Here is a 20,890-nt window from a genome sequence, read left to right on the forward strand (position 1 = left end):
CTTTGTCAAAAACAGATGGCTGAAGTCATTTACTTAAGTGTAAATGAATCGTCGACCCAAAACTCACTCTGACAGTGGTGAGAATACGGTGAGATGCCGATTTCACCAGGCTGCAGCTTGCAAGCATTTAGTGAGGGCGGGTCGCATCTGCTACTTCTGCTACTAGGTTAATCCGTCCCTGGGGAGTGGTGGGGTGGAGGGGTGACTTCTGTTACCCGGGAAGTATGGTCCCTTTGCCCCTGCCCGGGTAAATTGTCCGGCTCTGCGGGTTTGCGTGGGTTTCCCCTGGGTAGCGTCCTCCTCACCTCGGCTCCGGCCAGACTGAGTGTCTGTTCCTCTGGAAGGGAGGAGGCCTCACCTCAGCGGCACGACATTGAATTGGTTAAATTGTGCACAGGAAGCATTCAGCCTGTGAGGAATGGAGGCCACTTGCAATCCGTTCTGGTGTGTGTCCTCGCCACAGGCTCCTCGTGTCCCAGGGGTCATAAAGGTGTCTGTGCATTTCCTGTGCGGACTTGCGCATCTCCCCCCCCCTCCCGTTGCACGCAATCCGCTCCCTTGTTTTCTGCAGGTTTGTTACGTGGGATCATGAATGGTTAAGGACAGACAGATTTGAGGAGAACAGAACTAGCAGGAACAGAGAAACAAAACATGCCGACAATTTAACTGAGTAGAGGAGACAGGAACAAACAGAGTAGTTGTTGGAAATATCGAAGGGTTGCAGGAGTTTGAAAATCACGGACGGACCGATGATTCTAAAAATAGACACTGGTCGGATTTAATCATTGCTTGACGGGGATTCCAGTCTCAGTGATACACTCCCACCGGCTCTCCACTCCGAAACAACCCCACACAAACAGCAACAACACCTCAGGCTGCTGTTCCCGATGGAACTCGGCGTTTCACACCATCATCCGCTCAGTACGAATCAACAAGATTCAGACGGGCTCCGCTCCTCTCTCTGCAAACGGATCCGCAGTTCCCTCGGCGGGAGTTCACAGTCAATACAGATCAGTAAAAACTACTTCTTGCTCGCTGAGAGTTAACACAGGCACACCTGAAGGATGTGTGCTCAGTCGACTGCGGTACAATCTGTCATGTTTGTATTGTTACGTACTTGTGGTACATGACAGTGGTACCTTTGTCACGTGACTGGGGTTGAAGCTATACTGGACTTGAGGTAATGGTCTTGTGATGGTGGATTGACGTCATTTTCCCGCCAGCAGAGATCAAGTGACAGGTTTTTTTTCAGGTTATAAAAGGAAGACCCCACCCTGTGAGGACGGGCAGTTCGTGGCTGGATTTGCCAAGTTGACTTCATGCTACTGCGTGATTTACTGTGATAACGCAGTTTAGTTGAAAGATGAAGTTTTATCTAATGCCTAAAGTTTAAAAGGTCATTGCCAGCAGGTTCTTTACAATTCTGCTAGGTTGAGAATCAGTGGAGAGTGAAGATCGGAGTTCGGGAGTTAAAGATCGAGGAGAATCGATTTCTACGGTGAAACGGGTTCGGCCTTTGTTTGATCCTTATTGGGAAGGATTTCGTTGACTATTCTCGTGTTAATCCCTGGGAATAACAGAAAGGATTGAGGATAGTGTGGAAGGAAAGTTCAGTGCCTTTAAGCCGTTCCGTTTCGTAAACTCTTCGTGGGAAAGGTTCGACGCCGGGGATCGAAGCAAAGCGACGTGAAAGAGAATTTAAATCGTCTTATAAAGTCTCTCCTTTTAAATGGACTGTGAGCATTTCGAACTTTTGGCAATACCACTTTAAAGAACTGTTTTTGCAATATCGCTTTAAGAACCGTTTGAGCTGCCGCACAGCAGTTGATTTCCGGTTACGTTGGTGTTTGTTTACTTTTGGGGGGTTTGTTTTCTGTGTTTAATAAACGTGTTGTTTGTTATAAAAACCCTTGCCGAACTCATACATTTATTGTTGCCTGAATACGTAACAGTATATCTAAACTTACCTACAAGATCTGTGATGTATTCGCATGCTGTATTCTTAAGAAAGTTTTGTTGTTAGAATCTCAGCTGACCGAGAAAATTGCAAAATCTTGCGAAATTTCACGGACGTACATGTATGTGTAAGTCACGAGAGTCCTTTCCCCGCTCCCATTTTACCGCAGATCTGCCTTGTTTCCGAGGCTCCGCCCCCAGCTCTGATGATATAGATTACAGTCCAGACTTCCCTTCAGTTCTGTGTTGAAGCGGGTCGGCGGCGGCGGCGGGTCGTTTGTAGGATCCGGATTAGGAGACGACCATCACCCCCAGAGTCGGGAATCCGGGGGAGGGTTCACTGTCCGGGCGTGAAAACAAGTTCTCATCGGTGAGTACTGAGGCTGGTCCCCAGTGTGGACGTCTGATGTAAGGTAATGCACCCAGTTAACTTCCCCGATCTGGCGGCCTCTCTGCGCTTGCTGGACAGAACCTGCCGGGGTCGGTCTGACTTGTGGGACCTTCACAACATACCGACTGAGATGAGCCGCCGCTCAGCCCCTCTTGCCCTGGTCCTGGGAGCGAGATGGGGTGGTGATACCGAGACCGCACTCATCCACTGAGGTTTATCCCGGGAACATTACCTTCGTCACCCGGCCCCGCATCGGTCAAACCTTCACCTGGATCGATAGCCGGTGTCTACAATTGTTTTACATCATTCCAGGGCGCGGGAAGCGGCCCTTCCACCTGTTGTGTTCTTGCAGACAGAGAAGGTTAACCCGAGTAATCGCACTTTCGGGACACTGCTCCATCTGTCTGAGTAGATCCATCTTTCACCCGTTCAGACAAGGCAGTGAGATCCAGATCTCTCACGGCCTCTCGTTCTGGGTGGCCATCGTTGTATTTATTTTTGTTGAATCCATGCCACTGTTCCGACTTGCCGAAGCGCAGTCAGTGTTTTCTGTTTTATAACCCCATTAAATGCAAGAAATAAGCTTTTTCCAGTTATCTGGGCTTGTCAGAAGTGTACAGTGTACATCGAGTTAGACTGTGGGATCAAGAGTCCAACTTATCACCGGGGAACATTCAATGTGCTTACAACAGCAGCCTGAATGGTTTCCTGGAGTCTGGTGCTATGTGTTTTCAATGTTATTTTAACATCTTCCATCCGGCTGAGAAGAGAGAATAGCGAGGGTTATGAGGATCTTTGATACTGCCTGCTTTACGGATGCAATGGGAAGTGCAGTCACAGTCCAGGGAGGGGAGTCTGGTTCCCGTTATGTCCTCAGCGGTGCCCACAGTTTCCTGCAGTTCCTTGCAGTCAAGGGTAGATGGTAGCCTTATGAAGGCGTTATGTGCCGGGATGGGACACTTTATATGGCGTTTTGATAAGGTCTGGGGAGGGGCAATGTGCCTAAGCCAAAGTTATTGTTGTTTGATCTAGGCTTGTCATTTTAGTATCTTTTTCTAACGTTTTATTCAGTGCCCGTGTATCGCTGAATAACCACCAGTGACTGTCCTTGATCCCTCACTCACATGGCTCCATCTCCTCATTCACTCACATCTTGTGCAACCTCTCTCCAGCCCGTGTGTACCCACCTCAATGATGTACAGTATATCAGTAAAGTTACCTGTAACATTTGACTCATTGTGAAGTGTTATCTTGCACATTCTATCTCACTGAGTTTTCCAGGAATCGGTGTTGTTAGCTAGAACGACAAGACGTTTAATTGAATGCTGCACCACCTAGTAGGGTAAGAGCTACAAGCTACAAACCCGGGTTATGACAGGAGAAATTCTAGCATGGATTACGCAGTAGTTGATATGTAAGAGACAAGGAGTGTGAATAAAGCGAGGCTTTACTGTTTGAAAGATTCCAGGGGAAATTACACGGGGGTGAAAGTGGATTGGATATTGTAGGGAATAGCACGAATGGGTTGAAAGACCTGTTTCTGCGCTGTTAGAGAATGAATCTAAATTGAGCGTCTCACTGGCGTCGCAAATGCTCAGAGGAAACACGTTGTCAGGCCCTGGAGATTTAAACGTTCAATTTCACTTCAAGAGAGCAAGCGCCTGTTCTGTAAACAGTATATGTTTATGTACATGACTTGACGAACGTTTCCTCATTTCTATCGACTCTTTCTCTGTCTCTTAAGTACATGGCAGAATGGACCGTCGAAGCTGTTTTCATCAGTAGTGGTCCAGGAACTAGGAAGAAAACCTCACAATCTATTTAGTTCTATCTAGCAACCTTATCCTCCATCATTCTATCCAGTAGCAGGGGTCGAACTTGATTGTATTGTCAAATGCAGGTTTACGTAATTCAAATGTACAGAAATTTGATAAACTTTTTCATCGCTTAACTAAGCAAAGACGGAAACGTCAGGAATATCAACACAATATAATGTGTTTTGTAAATAACAAATTATCGGCATTTGAAGCAGATTGATCGTATTCAACAAAGTCTTTTAATTTGAAACAGCTTCTCTTTAGACGTGTAGAGCTGGAACTAGCAGCAGATTGACTGGATGCACCTCGGAAGGGTCGAAACAGCAACTGGTATTTTCACCAAATTGGCTAAGTGTTCAGTATTCATTGTGGTCATAAGGAAATTCAGAGCATATGTGGTTTAGAACGTCACTTCATTTTTCGTTTAATACTGGTGGGGCTTTTCCTCAGTCACCAGGGAAACAGCCCACCAGAACTACAAAGAGTGTTGGAGCTTTTTAACACTCTGTAGTCACAGCCCTTTAGTGGAGATTCAGTGGCCTCAGGATCCAGTGTGGATTAGAGGATGCTTTGAGCATTTACTGTATGGAATATATGATGACTAATCAACGTTGGGATTGTATTTATGCAAATCTTTCTAGAATGTCACAATCATTTTGCAATCAGTTAATATCTGTACATCAAAAGGAAAGAAAAAAACCCTTATACTCTGTTTCCAGGGCTATATTTACCATTTAGTATTATAATATTTTGTTCCTGCTCCACTACGGGAAACGTGGCGGCTAACTGATTTGGTGTAGATCCCACTCAACAATAAAATGATCAACAATATGCCGAATTTATCTGTGGAGACAAGGTATAATGTATCCGGGGCCATTTTGTGAAACATGGCGCAGAGGTCAACCCGATCCCCGTCCAGACAACGGTTCCTCAGGTTACAATTCTGTCATGTAGAATGTGTAGGTGGAGGAGTGTTATTTTTTCGAACTGTGTATAGCTGAGACGCTGCAGCACATTAGCGGCAGAAAGGAGTCCTGGGGGTGTTGGACCATCTTGTTGCTTCTACAGACGGCACTGGGCATTCCTCCCTCCGCGATAAAGCAGACGTCTCGGACAGATAAGCACGGGTTGCGGGAATTCTGATTACACTCTGCTGTGTGAGGCAAGGGAAAAAATGTGCGAACCTCTGGTATATCACAAAGGTTTTGACACGTATAAAAGACCCCTCGTACACGCTGCTCAGGCGTATGAGGTAATGCGTTAGTGTTAATGCTCTGTGCTCACATGTTTGGTTCTGGAGTCCCTTTGGAAACAAAGAAGGGAATAAGTTGCCCTTCCTTCCCTCACAGTGAGAGGCTGTGAGTTAGTGGGCTGTTCCGTGTTTGCAGCAGTAAACATGGACCGGGGGTTAGTGTTCAATCAGTGTTTGGAAAGTCCCTCTCATTGTTCCCTTCGGTCAGATAGTGGAAACCAAACAGAAACTGCAGAAGGAGAAGGTAAAGACAGACGTCTCGGTATTACAGAAGTACCAGCATTACAGTGGTATATAGGGAATTACAGAGGTATGAGAAGGGAAATTGGCCAGAATTGATTGGAAATGATGGGAAATTACAGAGCAGCAATTTGTGGGAAGCTGAAGGGTTGGCAAGGTTGCAAACACAAACAGAAGACAAGAAAAGTTATTAAAAATGTAAAGTTTGAATACCAAAGTAATCGAGCCAATAATACTAAAGAGGTTCCTAAACGTTTCTTCAGATGCATAAAGTGTAAAAGAGAGACACGACTGGATATCGGAACGCTGCAAACTGGGGATATAGTAAATGGGACAAGGAATGGGGGCCGAACTGAATAAGTATTTTGCACCCGTCTTCATGGAGGAAGACAGTGGTAGTATATTGGTAGTTCCAGCTGTCAGGGGGCATCAGGTGTGTGAAGTTACCATAACTGGAGAGAGATTTCTTGGGAAACTGAAAGGTCTGAACTTAGATATGTCACCTGGACTAGATGGCGTGTCCCCAGAATTCTAAAAGCGGTCGCTGAAGAGATCGTGAGACGTTAATAACCTCCTTTCAAGAATTACTAGCTTCTCTAATGGTTCCAGAAGACTGGAAAATTGCAAATGTCACTTCACTCTTGGAGAAAGGAATGGTGCCAGTTTGTCTGATCTCAGTATTTGAAAAGATATCGGAGTCTGTTATTAAGGGTACTTGGAGACCAGACATAAAATAGGCCGTAGTCGGCATGATTCCCTCAAGGGAAAATCTTGCCTGACAAATCTGATGGAGTTCTTTGCAGAAATAACAACCATAATATAGAAAGGAGAATAGGTTGATGCTGTGTATTTGGCTTTTCAGAAGATCTTTGTTATGTTGTCAGACATAAAGCTGTTTAACGAGCTACGAGATCACAGTATTGCGAGAAAAAAATCTGACATGGATAAAACAGTGGTTAATTGGGAGGGAGCTAAGCGTAGGAACAGCATGAACCTTTTCTGAATGGCTTCCAGTGACTAGTGGTGTTCCTCAGGAGTGTGTGTTGGGACTGATTATATCTACGTCATATGTTAAAGATTTGGGCGATGGAATTGATGTCTTTGTTGTAAAGATTGCAGACCGTATGAAAATAGGCGGAGGGGCCTTTGTTTTGATGAATTAGAAAAGGTACAGAAGTTCATAGACAGATTAGGACACTCGGCAAAGAAGTAGAATACAATATACGAGAAGTATATGGTCATTCATCTTGGTAGACGAAATGAAAGGGATAGCTATTTTCTACATACAAAAATAAACTGAGATGCAAAGGTACTTGGGGGTCTTTGTGCCGCACTTGGAGTATTGTGAGCATGTTTGGGCCTCTTATCTTCGAAATGAATGTGCTGAAAATATATAAGATTCAAAGGTTATTCACAAAAATGATTCCACGATTGAATGTCTTGTCATATGAAGCACGTTTGATAGTTCTGAGCCAGTATTCACCGGAATTCAGAAGAATGAAGGGTGACCTTTTTAAAACCCGTCGAGTGGTGAAAAGCCTTGATAGACTTGCTGTGGAGATGATAACCATATATAACCATATAACAACTACAGCACGGAAGCAGGCCAACTCGGCCTTTCTAGTCCGTGCCGACTCTTACTCTCACCTAGTCCCACTGGCCCGCACTGAGCCCATAACCCTCCATTCCTTCCCTGTCCATATACTTAGCTAGATTTACTTCAAATGACTATACCGATCGTGCCTCTACCACTTCTACTGGAAACTAATTCCACACAGCTACCACTCTCTGAGTAAAGAAATTCCCCCTCGTGTTATCCTTAAACGTTTGCCCCTAACTCTCAAATCATGTTCGCTTGTTTGAATCTCCCCTACTCTCAATCGAAAAAGCCTATCCGGGTCAACTGAATCTATCCCCCTCATTATTATAAATACCTCTATCAAGTCCTCCCTCAATCTTCTACGATCCAAAGAAAAAAGAACTAACTTGTTCAAACTTTCCCTGTAACTTCGGTGCTGAAACCCAGGTAACATTCCAGTAAATCTTTTCTGTACTCCCTCTATTCTGTGTTTCCTCTGGTGGGATAATCTACAAGCAGGTGACAGTACCTCAGAAAAGAGAGGCGCCCTATTAGAACGGAGTGTGCTGGAATTTATTTTACCATGGTATGTTGAATCCGTGGAAGTTTTATTTTGCCACAGACAGCTGTGGTGGCCAAATCTTTGTGTATATTTAAGACAGAGGTTGATTGATGCCTGGTTGGTCAGAGCATGAAAGGGTATGGTGAAAAGGCAGGAGATTGGGAATGAGAAGAAACTTGGATCTGTCATGATGAAACTGTACAGTGGACACGATGGGCCAAATGGCCTAATTCGGCTCCTATATCGTATGGTCGAATGGAGATAGAACATATCAGAGAACGTAGAATAGTACATCACAGGAACACATTCTTTTTGAATTAGACTCGGAATCAGTTTCCTGAAACTTCTTCTAAATCACTCAATTTTTAACACATCCTTTCTCATGTTAGGGGCCGAAACCTGCTAAGGATACTCCAAGCGTTGCATCATCAGGAATTTATAAACTCTCAACTGTACATGACTTCTTTTATATTACAGTTCTCTTGAAACGAATGCAGAGATCGCATTTGCCCTCTTTACTACAAATAAACCTATATATTAACTTGTAAGGAACTTGCACAAGCACTGCCAAGACTCTTTGTGCCTGTTGACATTTTTTTTTAATTTTGAGCCCAGCTTGTCCATTATCTCCACACAATTAAAATTGGAAATCTGTTTGTTATTCGCATGTACCGATGTGCAATGAAAATCTTGTTTTGCATACCATCATACAGATCAAAAGAACACAACAGTAAATTAAGGTGATATAAGGTAAAACAATAACAGTGTGTAACAAAGTATTATTGTTTCAGAGAAACTGAAGAGCAAGTAGGCATATGGTGCAAGATCATAGCAAGTTACATTGTGAGGTTAAAATGCATCTTATCTAGTTGGGGACCATTCAATTTGCTTATAACAGCAGAATGGATGGCGTCCTTGAATCTGGTGGTTTGTGTTTTTCAGTGTTTATTCTTCACCCCAGATGGAAAGCGAGAATATCCAGGATTGTAAGGCTATGCTGCCTGCTTTGCTGATACAACTGAAAGTTCAGACACAGTCACCGGCAGGTAGTCTGGTTTTCCTGATGCCCTCAGCCGTCCACAGGTCTCGGCAGCTCCTTGAAGTCACGAGTAAAGCAGGAGCCGTCCGAACACTTAAGGTATCCTGTTGGGGATACTGTCTACGGCAGGTTGATGAAATTTGCTGAGGGTCAAAGGTCACATGACAAAGTCCCTATTGTTTGTTCCATCTCTCTCATTTGAGAATATTTGTATGTAATAAAAGGTATTATAAATTTAGTATCTGTTGTATTGCTGGAGGACCATCTGTGAGTGTCCTTGATCCCTTCTATCACCTTGGCAATTCAGCTTATTTTGTTCAGGCTCTATCCTTTTTTTTTTTTGTCATGTCAATGACATATATCAAACATCCCGTTCAACCTCAGTCCAGCCTGCATCGCACCAGCTCAATAATATATATCGGGCATTTTGCTCAACCGCTGTCCAGCCTGTATCCCGCCACCTGAACGATATATACCTACCATCGTGTTGAACCTCAGTCCAGCCTATATCCCGCCACCTCAATGATATGTATCAACCATCTTGTTCAACCTCTGCCTATCCTATATACCACCAGCTGAATGATTTGTATCAGTAATGTTTCTTCTAATCGTTCCTTTCATTGTCAAGTAACGCTTTGCACCTCTTGTCGCAATGAGTCATTCAGGACTCAGATGTTGTAGCAAGAACTACCAGCGATTTAATGGAAATCAGCCATTACAATATTAGTTTCACAGTTACAAATTTATTGCAGTATTAATCATTGTCATAATGAAACTCACAGCAGATGATGTGAAATCAGGCATTTCCCCTTTCGTTTATTTTCGGTTCCTTATCGTTTGAGTGTGCCTTTCATTTGTAGCTTGTTAATACAGCTAACTGTGGGACCATTTTCAAAGACTGTGAATCTGTATAGCAATGTCAGTTTATTTTGTCATACACGGAAAATATTTCCCATTCACAGTGTCAGTCATACCCTGGTTTATCTTGCTAAATTCCAACAATTCGCTGTTGTCGGTATTAAATTCCCTCTACTATTTTGTAACCTGACTTCCCAGCTGGTCCAGAGCACAATGCACCTTTGGCAGCCTTGCTCACTGCCTGCTACATCCTATCTCGGTATAATCCACATATTTGCTGCTCCAGTTTGCCACATTTTCAACTGTCATCTAAATCATTAATATCAATGCCAAACTTCCAGTCGATTTCCCTGCAGTACCTCGCGAAACTCATGCCTCCATTTGGACAGTCAACGATCTGCAAGCAGTCTCTGTTTTCTCCACTTGCTTCATCCTGAGTTCCAATGATCTTTCCCTTTCGGACTAGCCTCCCATGCAGAACTTTGTCAATCGCCCTGTAAATGTCAATGTAGGCAATGACACCCACTTTCCCATCATCAATCTTATTATAAGTTCCTCAAAATCTCAATAACTTGATTAGATATGACCTGCCAGTTTGTCTAATCCTCGGCCAGTCGTCCGAAATCCTATACATTCCGTTTCTTAAATATCTTACAACGACAAACACAAGACGGATGGCAGGCTCACGTCCCTATAATATCCGTTCTAATATTTCGAGCCTTTCTAACATATATAAGCAAAACTAGCTGTCCTCACAGTCTTGGTCATTTTGAATGTCAGTGCAAGCGCTCGAACAGTTTCAGCACTAGCGCCTCAGAGGCTAAGAGCGAACACGTTGTCCGGCCTTTGTGATTTATCCATTTAAATTTACCTCTAGACAGCAAGCTGCTGTTCTGCAATCTGTACACCTTCTGGGACTTGACTAACCTTTCTTCATTTCAATAATCTGTGTATCTGTCTCCCATGTAAATAGATGTAAAGGAAAGTCATTGTCGATCTCCCCCATCCCATTCGGCTCCATACCTAGATGTTCAGGAGTTCTTTTGTGACAGTGAATGGGGCAGTAAGGAACCATCGGGTATGATAAATAAATTTTCTTGCTAGCAAAAGGTCTGTTAGTCCTGGAAATGTGCTCATTGTAGTTTTTGTTTACAAAGTTCTCAAGAAGGTTTTCTGGAACGAAAAGCTTTATGCACGAGGAACATTTGCTGGATCTGGGCCTGTTCTCTAAGGAGGTGAGTTGGCGCTATAGGAAAACCTTGTATGCCTGGATACGCGGACGGGAAGAAGATGTTTTCATCATCAGGGGAGTCCAGGATCTGAGGGCACAGCCTCACAGTCCATTCAGTTGTAAATAGGACCCTTCTCCTCCATCCAACAATCTGTTTGGAATTTCGCCTGTATTGTCAACAAAAGTTTTCCGCTTCTCGAAAGTACATTAATTTGATAGAATTATTGACATTTAATTCAGGAAAGAAAGAAAATTCATGGATATCATTGTATTTTATAATATTGTATTGCAATGTATTGTATAATAACCCATTACCGATAATTAGGGCAGACAGGGCGTATCCTGCAATTAAAATTTTGATTTTCAGCCAGCTCTACACTTGCTGAAAGTTCCGTAGAACTGAAGCAATCAGCGGATTTACTGAATGCACCTCGAGACATGGTTGAAACCACAACTGGAATTTTAGCTGCCCCATTACCAAAGAGTTGAGTTCCCAGTGTTCATTGTGTTCATAATGAAACTCAGATGATTTGAGGTTTGGTCTGCTGTTTACTTTTCTGGTTCGTTCTGGTGATCCACTTCATCAGTCGCAGGTGTAACAGGTTCAAGGGGTGTTGAAGATTTTCATCTCTCTCTGGTCACTGCCCCTCAGTAAATGCCTTGATCATTTACTGTATGGAATATATGATGCCTGTGTTGGAATGAATAGAAAACTAATGAATGTTGGGATTGAATCTCTGCAAATCTGCTCAGGATGTCACAGACAACTTGCACTCAGTGAATAGTTGTGCATCAGAAGAAATGAAAGATCTCAACTGAGTTCCAAGTTTACTATTTTACATTAAAGACATTTTCCTCCTGTTACACTACCGGAAATATGCCGGCTAATTTACCTGGGAAGAATCCCACTCCACAATAAAATAATGAACAAATGTGCTCAATATAACTGTGTAAACAAGTTGAAATGTATCTGTACACACTTTGTTCCCGTACCCGGGATTCAAGCCCGATTCCTGTCCAGAAAAGTGTCATCAGTTTTCAGTTTCGTCACGGGTTAATGGAGGAGTCTTGGGCTTGAACTGGAAATAGTTGAGACATTATAGCATATTACCGTCAGCACAGAGTCCTGGGAGTTTAGGACCATGGGTTATAATGCTGGTATAGGGACTCCAGGAATATGGAACTTGCAGAGTTTGTCTTTCGGATAGATTGCGCTTCTACAGGTGGATCTGGATGGAACTCCTCCCGCAATGAGGGAGAGGTTTCGGGCAGATAAACAGTGCTTGTGGGGAATCTCTGATTGCCGAATGGTTAGATCTGTTCCTCTTCCCACAGCTGTTCCTTACCTGCTGAGCTTTTTTAGTAATTTCTGTTTCAATTTATTACTTTCACTCTGGAAACATTTAAATCTCTTGGAGATAGGTCTGTGGATAGGCCGTCATTTTGTGATAGTTAGAAGAGCAGAAATGAAACCTCAGCTTTTATCAGTAAATTATGCAGGTACCAATTTACCTGTCATTCCTGGAAATATGTTCTGTACAGCTTTTGCTAACGAGGTTCACAATAATAATGTCAGGACTTGGGCTTCATGGACGAAGAGCATTTCATTGCTGTTAACATGTGCTCAGTAGAGTTGGGAAGGATGGTGCTGGGGGGGGGGTGGTGGAGGATTGTGAAATGAAATGGATATTAATAGATTTGTTCACTGGGATTATAATATTTGTCTTCCACATTTAAATTTCTATCAGTTTCGTCTTTAGGAACATAGAACAGAAATATTTTGTTCGTCCTTTGTATTGTTAAGGTGCTTTATTATCTCTCTGATTAAAGTGAGACCTGTGGTGAGAGCTTTATTGGAAGAAAACCCCAAAACCACGAATGTAGACGAGGGAACAACAAGAAGTTAAACAGCTGGAGGACTGAGAACATAAATTGGAGAAAACCCTTCTGACTCGGAGATTCCATTGATTCAGTCAGGAGAAAACTTGTTGAGTCTCATTCACTCAAACACTGGTGCTTTAGACATTACATACCTGTACAAAGGAAGGTAGGCACTAATTGGAGTGAGACAGAATGTGCATAAAAGTAACAGTTATGCACCTGTGAGATCCAGTTGCAATCACTCCATTACTGGTATTGTGCTGTTAGCCGCCCAGCTCTGTAAAGTCGCTCACATTCCCACACAACGTTTGTTCACTTTAATATCTTTTATCTTCCGAAGTAACTTTTGGTCAGTTTAGATATTTCCTTGCTTGGCCGTGTCACGTCATAATAATCTCATTATTATTGGATTGGGGAGCATGCCTTGTGAGAAGGTTGAGTAAACTCGGCCTTTTCTCCTTGGAGCGACGGAGGATGAGAAACGACCTGATAGAGGTATACAAGATGAAGAGAAGCATTGATCGTGTGGATAGTCATTGGATTTTTCCCAAGGTTGAAATGGTTGCCACAAGAGGACACAGGTTCAAAGTGCTGGGAAGTAGGTACAAAGGAGATGTCAAGGGTAAGTGTTTTATTCAGAGAGTGGTGAGTGCGTGGAATGGGCTGCCAGCAACGGTGGTGGAGGCGGATGCAATAGGATCTTTTAAGAGGCTCTTGGATACTACATGCAGCTTAGACAAATGGAGGGCTGTGGGTAACACTAGTAATTTCTAAGATAGGGACATGTTTGGCACAAAAACGAAGGGCCTGTATTATGCTGTAGGTTTTCTATGTTTCTATGACGGATCCATCTTTCATCCCCTCCACTGTCTCGTGTCTACAACAACAGAACCCCCGACTATTGAGCTGCCAGTCCAACCACTCCTGCAACAATGGCAGGAAGATCATAATTCCGGGTGTTAATCCATGCCCTGAGCTCATCCGCTTGTTGTACGATACTTCTTGCGTTGAAATATACGCAACTCTGGAAATGAGTCGCACGATGCTCAACTTTCTGTTGTTTCTGACTTTGCTTGAGTTGTTCACAACATCTTCCTCCACAACGTCTTCCCGAACTGCTCTGACACTCTGGTTCCCATCTCCCTGCAAGTCTGGTTTAAACCGCACTGTTGAAGATGAAAATATGACTTCCACTCCAGTTAATGTGTAACCAATCTCTTCTGCTCGGGTTCCAACGTCCCTGTAAGAAAACACAAAGATCCAAAATTTTATGCCCTCCCTCCTTCGCCAAACCATAAGTCACAAGCTTTCTTCCGGCCTGAATACCACGTTGCACTGATAGCAATCCTGAGATTACAACGCTGGAGTTCCTCCCTTTAACTCATCACCTAACGCCCTGAACTCTCTTTGCCGAACCTTGTCACTCCTCCTACGCCATCACTGGTACCGAAATGGACCACGAGTTCTGGCTGTTTGCCCTCGCAGTTTAGAATGCTGAGACTGTATCCGGGATTTCCCGGACCCTGGCTCGCGAGAAGCAACATAACATCCCGGAATCTTGTTCTCATCTATAGATCCTAATTTCCGTTCCCATATCTAGAAAAATAGAGGGCTATGGGTAAGCCTGTTAATTTTTAAGCTTTTGGACAACTTTGCGGGTCGAAGGGCCTGTATTGTACTGCAGGTTGTCTATATTTCTATGCTCTATCTACCGAATGCCCAGTCACCATAGCGCGCATCTTTTCCACACTTCCTCTGTAACTTTTCCGTGCTCGGTCTACCACAGACAGAAAATGCAAGTTAACCTGTAGGGAGTCTTACAGACGAAGTCCCAAGGCCCTTTGCGCCTCGGTGTATTGTATTTTCTCCTCATTTAGAAAATAGGCAACATTTTCATTTCTTCTACCAAGCTGCTTACTTCTCGATACTGTATTACATTTACCCCTTCTTTGCACATTCCTAATGTCTAAGGTCTACTGTAGCTCCTCAAATTCCTCAAAACGACCTGTCCCTCCTCCTATCTTCATGTCTTCTGCAAAGAGTTAAATAAGGCCCTCAATTCCATCATTCAAATCATTGCCATTTAAATTAAAAATAAGCGGTCCCAAGAGGCACCCCTGTCGATAACCTCAAGTCACCGTCAGACAGGAAGAAAAGCCCCATTATACTTCCACTCTTTGTCTCTTGCCAAGTAGATACTCTTTTACCCATGCTCGAATATTTCATACAATACCATAGCTTGTTAAACACCGTCAGGTGTGGCACCTTATCAAAGTTCTTCTGAAAATCCAAGAACATAATATCGATTGATTCCCCTTGAAAAGCCCTGGTTGCTATGGCCAATTTTATTAACTGCATCCACGTACCCCGAAATCATATCCTTAACAATCAATTCCAACATCTTCCGAACCAGCGAGATGAGACTAACGAGTCTCTAATTTCCTTTGTTCTGCATCACTTCCTCCTTGAGATCGGAGAGGTTTTTGCAATTTTCCGATCTTCAGGAACCATTCAGAAAACATGTAATTCTTGCAAGATTATTGATAATGCGCACACAATCACTTCAGCCATCTCCTTCATAAACCTGGTGTGTACATTATCTGGTTATGTAACTTGTCTGCCTTCTAGTTTTCCCAAGAACCTTCTCTCTAGTAATGGTAACGTCACACATTTCATGTCCCTTAACAGCTGGAGCAACGACCATACGGCTAGTGTCTTCTACGGTGTTGCAAAAACATTGAGCTCGTCGGCCATTCCCTTGTCCCCATTACTACATCTCCAGCATCGTTTTCCAGTGGTCCGATATCCACTTTCGCCTGGATTTTACACTTTATGTATCTGAAGAAACTTTTGGTATCCTCTAGTATTATTGGCTAACTTACTTTTGTACTTCATCTTTACTTTCTTTATGACATTTTAGTTATCTTCTATTGGTTTAAAAAGTTTCCTTTGCTTCGGCTTGCTAGTAATTTTTGCAGCATTAATTGTCCTATATGGCATTTATGGCGGTTTTGATTAGCCATTGTAAGCCATGGTTGTGCTATCTTGTCACTAAGACTAATTCTTCTTCTTTGGACGTATGTATCAGGACGTTTCCGAATTGCCTACATAAATTCCAACCATTGCTGAACTGACTGCATGCATGCTGTTGTTATTTTCCAATCAATTCTGGCCAACTCCTCTTCTATGCCTCTGTAATTTCCGTTACTCCATTGTAAAACTGATACATCTGACTTTCACTTTTTTTCTTCTAATTTTAGGGTGAATTCAATCATAGAATAAACACTTTCCCCTAAGGGTTATTTTACCTTAAGCTTTATAAACAACTCTGGTTCATTGCACAACGTCCAATACAGATTAATTCATTCCTTAGTGGGCTCAGCCGTCAGCTGCTCAAAAAAGCCATCTCGTAGGCTTTATCGGAATTATCCATTTTGGAATCTCACACCAACCTGATTTTTCCAATCTACCTGCATATTGATATAGCCCATGGCTATTGTAACACTGATATTTTGGCAGAAGTTTTCTATCTCCCGTTGAAACTTGCAAAGACCACATCTTAAATAGTATATTACTCCAATAAGGGGATTTTGTTACGCTTGCAGTTCCTTAGTTCTATCCACAAAGACTCAACACCTTCCGACCCGAGGTCACCTCTTCATAATGACTCCATTTGTTTTGCTACCAACAGAACCACACCGTCCCCTTTGCCTTCCTGGCTATCCTTTCGATACAATGTGTATCCCTGGACATTGAGCTCCCAGCATCATCTCCTTTCAACCACGATTCAGTGAACCCTGAAACTGTTCTGGTCCGGTCCGGAGCCCGCAGTCCAGGACTTGATCTGGTCCGCCGACTCCGGACTCCGAGTCTTGTGGCCGTCCCTCCTTTGAATCTTGATCCAATAAGTCACACCTGTGGATCGTCGTGCCTTTTTGGACTCAAGGAGGCGCACCTGATGCCCATCGGCTGGCAGGTGTAGATAAGGGGCTCCGGAACAAAGTCCAGTTGGGGGGTCGTTCTGTTTGTCTTGTCCTGCTTCTCTTGTACGCTCTGGTCCAGCTGTTCCGTCCGGTTTTCCTTGCTGGCGCTATCGCGCTGTTTGCCTGTCTATCCCGTTCTACCCGTTCATCATGGCTGCCCTGCTTGCGCTTTTCGCCTGGATTCGTTCTGTTCATCCTGTTCGCCCCGGCTTGGTGCACTCACCGCTAATCAACTAGCTCTGTGAGTCAGTTCCAGAGTTACCCTGGGCCGAGTCCCCTACTTAAGATAGGCCAGGTTACCGTTGCCTGGCGGAGGACTTTGCCTCATTCCTACCCCTCGCTTCCGACGAGATGTGCCCCGCACCTGCTCAGGTTTCCCGCGTCTTGCCCAGTCCCGTGTTCCTGCCTGGGAGGCAGCTCTGCCCAGGAGTTATGCAGCCCGCCAGAGGCTCTGTTCACTGCATTCCTTGTCCGAAAGATCCATCCTCTAGCCTAGCCAAGACCCTGCCTTGCCATGAACTCCAGGGTCCTGCCTGGCCATGAACTCCAAGACCCTGTCTGTTCATGAACTCTAAGACTCTGTCTGGAAATGAACTCCAAGACCCTGCCTTGCCATGAACTACAGGGTCCTGCCTGGCCATGAACTCCACGACCCTGTCTGTTCATGAACTCCAAGACTCTGTCTGGAAATGAACTCCAAGACTCTGCCTGGCCATGAACTCCAATACCCTGCCTGGCAATGAACTCCAGGACCCTGCCTGGCCATGAACTCCAAGACCCTGTCTGGCCATGAACTCCAAGACCCTGCCTGGCCATGAACTCCAGGACCCTGCATGGCCTTGAACTGCAAGACCCTGCCTGGCCATGAACTCCAGGATCCTGCCTGCCCATGATCTCCAGGATCCTGCCTGGTCATGAACTCTAATACCCTGTCTGGCCATGAACTCCAAGACTCTGCCTGGCCATGAACTCCAAGACTCTGCCTGGCCATGAACTCCAAGACCCTGTCTGGCCATGAACTCCAGGATCCTGCGTCAGCATGAACTCCGGGATCCGCCTTGTCTTGCCTGAACTCCGGGAACCGACTTCCTCCTACCTTGTCTGAACTCTGGGACCCTCCTGCCTTCTCTGAAAAAGCTCTGTATCCCAGGATCACCTTTGAATGCCACGTCCCTCATGCACGTCACGATTTACCCATCTTATTCTATCCTTTAGTTGTTCCTTTCCTGCCCCAGTACTTCAGTGCCTGCGTCCTGCATTTGGGTCTATTCCATTTCCCCCTATGACAGAAACATCGTATCTACCAGTCTGTAACTGATCTATAAATGTATCAATCTCCATTTTGTATGCTGCACGCATTAAAGTATGACACCTTTTCTACGGCAGTTCACATTTTTCGGTTGTTTCCGCGTTTTGTTTACAACACATCACGTTGACTGCCGTTTTACTCTGTCATCAGCCTCTCCTTGCTATGAGTCTCACTATACGTTGTCCATCTAACTCGTATTCAGCACTATCGTGCTGGTTCCCATTTCTCTGCCAAATTAGTTTAAACCCACTGGAACAACTATAAACGACACGTCGGCAAACAGTTAGACCCCAAGGGGTTCAAGTGAAGCCCATTTTTTAAAATGTCTTACCTTCCCCAGGAGAGCTCCTAGTCATCCATAAATGAGAACCACCAGCCCCTGCATCAGTTCTTCCATCACGCATTCACGTGCCAAATTATCCCTTTCTTACCAGCACCCGTACGTGACACAGGTGCAGATCCAGGGAGACCTGTTTCTCAGCATTCCACATCGCTCCCTGAAACCCTTACTCACATTGTCTACCGATGTCACTGGCGTCAAAATACACCAAGGCCTCTGGCACTTCACCGTCACCCTTCGGAGTGCCATGGACACGATCCTGGCACCAGGGATGCATCATAACATCCGGATGTCTCCAGCGCGTCTAACGAACAACGTCTCTGTTCTTCTAACTAAGGAATCTCCTATCATCACTGGTCTACTTCTCATCTCCCTACTTTTCTGAGTCACAGCACCGGACGCAGTACCATACACCCGGTCACTGTAGTTCCCACTGATAGGTGGTCCCCCTCAATGGTAACTAAAGTTCTATACTTATTATTGAGGGGAACGGCCACGTGTGTGTTCTCAGCACTAGCTGAGCGTTCACTCTGTCTCCCAAAAGTCACCCAATTATCCGTCGGCTGGAACTTAGGTGTATCTACCTACCGGATGCTCCTATCTATCATCCTCTCCAGTATGTCGAGATTCATCATGCAGCTTTCTCTCGGGAGCTGCAGCTCAGTTCACGGGATACATGTGTTTATCTGGGAGACTAGATGTCTCCCAGAATTCCCACATCCCGCGAACATTGCGGAACAATTCCCACGTAGCCATTCTCACGATACTATGAAGTCATAGACGAGGAATGAACAAATAAAAGCCGAGGAAGTAACTTACAAGACAATTTACCTCACGCATACCTTATCTCAACAAAGCCACTCTCAAGTCTGTCACGCTCTGAAGAACGGCCGCTCGAAGAATGGACGTCCCGCTTGTATCTGTCTTATTTTATTGACTCTTTCTAATGAATATTTTTTGCTGATTCGTCTCTCCTCAACAAAGAGAAACTGCCGAGAAGCTCTTCCGTTAAAAACTCGATTGAAAGCTAAATATTTAAAAGCACTCCCTGACGTCGATTGCACAACTCAGATAAAACTGCCGCAAAACTTTCCTTATTAAATATTCGACGCAGTTTTGAATGAAATATAGCTCTTACGATACTCTGCCTGTTGCTGATTGTTCGCTCTTCGAATCAGACAAACTGCCGCGAAGTGATGCCTCAAAAATCGATCGTCATTCCGACTAAGAGAAAAGTGAGTTAGTCTGATTAAGAGATACAGAAAATTGGCTAGAAATTCTGCTCTTTTAAACCTTCAATGCGGATATCACTAAACGGTAGCTGCTTTTACGCAAATGCTAGGAGAAGTACACATCTCCTATTTACTGTCTGGCAATGTCAGGATTCATACTCTTCCAAATCTGTGTTTATCGCCACTCCAAATTAAAATCATCTTAATCATTCATCCAAAGTTTATGAATTGAACAATATCAGACGGTTATGTCTCCCATCATTCTTGTCTTACTTCTAGGAGTTTGTTTTTTGTTGAAATGTTTAGAGATGCGCAGTATTGGATATACTGTACACCACATGTACCGATAACAAAAGTGCATATTCTGGCACGCAATGACTTTACACAGCCTCACTTAGAAGATATTGCAACGATGTTTAAGAAAATCTTGTGTTTGGATGAGACTAAAGTGAGACTAATTACGCATCTGCCAGGTAATATCATCCCTACTGTGAAACCGTGTGGAAGTTTCAGCATATTATCCGGATGCTTTTCAGCAGCAGGGATCTGGAAATCTGTTCAGGATTGGGGGAAGGAAGAATGCTGCTAAATATAAATAAATCGTGGCTAAAACTTGTTGGTCTCTGACAGTCAGCTTAAGCTGGAGAGGAAGATCGTCTTTCAGCTGTACAACGACCCAAAGGATATCGCCAGGACAAAAATGGAGTTGCTTCAAATAGAGAAAACTGATGTCTTGGAGTGGCCCAGGCCACTGTAAAAAAACAAAAAAAAAATCAAAAACTGCAAGGTAAGCAGTTTAAAACTATAGACCTGTCTTTGTTCCGTTAACAGCTGCTAGAGGTGATTCAAATAATTACGGAGCAAAGACAGGTCTATAGTTTTAAACTGCTTACCTTGCAGTTTTTGATTTTTTTTTTGTTTTTTGATCATTTAGAAACATAGAAACATAGAAAATCTGCAGCACAATACAGGCCCTTCGGCCCACAAATTTGTGCCGAGCATGTCCCTACATTAGAAATTTCTAGGCTTGCCGACAGCTCTCTATTTTTCTAAGGTTCATGTACCTATCCAAAAGTCTCTTAAAAGACCCTATCGTATCCGCCTCCACCCCTGTTTCCGGCAGCCCATTACACCACTCACCACTCTCTGTGTAAAAAGCTTACTCCTGACATCTCCTCTGTGCCTACTCACCAGCACCTAAAACCCGTGTCCTCTTGTCG

At 44.0% G+C, this 20,890-nt stretch overlaps 1 protein-coding gene across 4 annotated transcripts in view; it reads left to right on the forward strand.

Moving 5' to 3' along the window:
- Positions 1-20,890, forward strand: part of LOC132388659 (NACHT, LRR and PYD domains-containing protein 3-like) — a 68,503-nt gene that overhangs the window by 20,231 nt on the left and 27,382 nt on the right. The window contains exon 1 of one of the 4 annotated variants that reach the window (XM_059961034.1): positions 2,184-2,326. The exons of the other annotated variants lie outside the window; for them this stretch is intronic. The gene's annotated coding sequence lies outside the window, so the exon portion shown is untranslated. Of the gene's footprint in view, positions 1-2,183; positions 2,327-20,890 lie in introns of those variants that run through there. 4 annotated transcript variants of the gene reach the window in all.

The sequence above is a fragment of the Hypanus sabinus genome, unplaced genomic scaffold (assembly GCF_030144855.1).
Source record: "Hypanus sabinus isolate sHypSab1 unplaced genomic scaffold, sHypSab1.hap1 scaffold_375, whole genome shotgun sequence".
In the NCBI taxonomy this organism is placed as follows: Eukaryota; Metazoa; Chordata; class Chondrichthyes; order Myliobatiformes; family Dasyatidae; genus Hypanus; species Hypanus sabinus.